General features: G+C 42.1%; 1 protein-coding gene across 2 annotated transcripts in view; it reads right to left on the minus strand.

The window, feature by feature from the left end:
• Positions 1-2,500, minus strand: part of LOC122261319 (uncharacterized) — a 70,001-nt gene that overhangs the window by 25,205 nt on the left and 42,296 nt on the right. The window lies entirely within an intron of this gene.

The following is a 2,500-nucleotide window of genomic DNA, read 5'->3' on the forward strand; positions in this document are numbered from 1 at the left end:
GGGGGAGAAAGAGAGAGAGAGAGAGAGAGAGAGAGAGAGAGAGAGAAAGAGAGAGAGAAAGAGAGAGAGAGAGAGAGAGAGAGAGAGAGAGTGGGGGAGAAAGAGAGAGAGAGAGAGAGAAAGAGAGAGTGGGGAGAGAAAGAGAGAAAGCGAGAGAGCGAGAGCGAGAGAGAGAGAGAAAGAAAGACAGAGAGAGAAAAAAAGACAGAGAGACAGAGAGAGATGTTAAAAAGAACCGGATAGCGACGCTTTAAGCCAAAAAACCCGCAGACGACTCCCACACTCCGTCAGGAGGAGCGCGCCCTTGTAATATCCTCCACGATATAAGGAAGACCCTAAATTTATGAACTTCGGCGACGCCCAACCCCTCCTACCCCCTACCCCCCACCCCACCACCCAACATCTCCCCCCCACCCAATCCGACAAAAGACGTTACACAACGAAGTCCTATAAGGAAGAGAGGAAGAGAGGAGGGAGGGAAGGGGAAGGAGGAGGGAGGGAAGGAGAAGGAGGAGGAGGAAGGGGAAGGAGAAGGAGGAGGAGGAAGGGGGGAGAGAGAGGAGAGGAGTGAAGGAGGAGGAGAAAGGAAGAGAGTAAGGGGGAGAGGACTGAAGCAGGAGGAGAGAGGAAGAGAGGAGGACAGAGAGGGGAAAGGGCAAGGAGGAGGAGAGGGGAAGGAGGAGGAGGAAGGAGAAAGGAGGAGGAGGAAAGGGCAAGGAGGAGGAGGAGGAAGGGGGGAGAAGGAGAGGACTGAAGAAAGAGGAGAAAGGAAGAGAGGAGGACAGAGAGGGGAAAGGGGAAAGGGCAAGGAGGAGGAGACGGCAAGGAGGTGGAGAGGGAAGAGAGAAGGACAGAGAGGGGAAGGAGGAGGAGGAGAGAGAGGAGAGAGAGAGAGGGGGAGGGGGGGAGGGGGGGAGCAACAACAGCAGGCGAGGACGAATTTCCAATCTATAACGCGGATGAGGCGACGCCCGTGTGCTTCCCGTCATATCCTGTCGGGGAAGGCGGGTGGGCGGGTGTGCTGCGGGTGGGCGTGAGTGTTCTTGAGGGTGTTACATAAACATAAACAATAAATGAATGTTAATTATCTTTATTATTATCCTTATTATCGTTATTTCTCAATATTTTCTTCGTTATCACAATTATCACCATTATTATCATGATCACTTTTATCATTACGAGAGTTATCTTATTTTTATCCTCATTATCATCATTGCTACCGTTATTACTTAAGATATTATCATTATTTTTATTATTAAAGTTATTACCATTATCATTATCATCATAACTATTATCATTATCATCATTATCATCCTTATTTTCCTAATACGACAGATATAGAGACTAATAATAGGTAAAAGCAATAAAAGCGTTCAATAAATCTGTTATTCTTTATTTTATTATTGTTATCATAATTATCTTTATTATCATTTTCATTATCATTATTGTTGTCATTACTATTGTTGTCATTATTAGTACCATTATTATTGTGATTATTCATTACTATTGTTATTATTATTATTATTATTATCATCATAATCATTATTATTATCGTTATTATTATTATCAGTAGTAGTAATAATAATAATAGTAGTATCATCATTATCATTATTGTCATTATCATTATTATTAGCATCATTATTACTATGTTCATTATCATCATTATTAATATGATCATTATCATCATTATAAATCATTACCATCCTCATTATCATCAACAAACTATGAATAAAGTAGGTGTTTGGGACAGTTTTTTTTTTTTTTTTTTTTTTTTTTTTTGACATGAAAGTTATGTGGATATGTTGTTGCTTTTTAATTTCTATTTTTGGAAGATAAAGAAAGAGTGTAGAAGAAGGAGGAGGAAGAGAATGATAAGGAGGAGGAGGAAGAAGGAGAAACATGATAAGAGGAAGATTTTGTTTTTTCCATTTTTATTTTGTTCTTGATCTTAACAATGTTATGTATGATATAAAGAAAGTATGAAACTATGACTTAAATACAAAACCTTAATGGAGACGAATATTTCTTCAAGGGAGCGCTGGGTAAAAAAAAAAAAAAATAGATATGAACCACTACTATAACAGAATACAATTTACAAGTGTTCTTGCATATGAATAAACCTCCCACACGTCAGAGAGAACCTCCCACACGTCAGAGAGAACCTCCCACACGTCATAGAACCTCCCACACGTCAGAGAGAACCTCCCACACGTCATAGAACCTCCCACACGCCAGAGAGAACCTCCCACACGTCAGAGAGAACCTCCCACACGTCAGAGAGAACCTCCCACACGTCATAGAACCTCCCACACGTCAGAGAGAACCTCCCACACGTCAGAGAGAACCTCCCACACGTCAGAGAGAACCTCCCACACGTCAGAAAGAACCTCCCACACGTCAGAAAGAACCTCCCACACGTCAGAAAGAACCTCCCACACGTCAGAGAGAACCTCCCACACGTCAGAGAGAACCTCCCACACGTCAGAGAGAACCTCCCACA

The sequence above is a fragment of the Penaeus japonicus genome, unplaced genomic scaffold (assembly GCF_977035675.1).
Source record: "Penaeus japonicus unplaced genomic scaffold, GWHDUDI00000001_assembly GWHDUDI00000042, whole genome shotgun sequence".
In the NCBI taxonomy this organism is placed as follows: domain Eukaryota; kingdom Metazoa; phylum Arthropoda; class Malacostraca; order Decapoda; family Penaeidae; genus Penaeus; species Penaeus japonicus.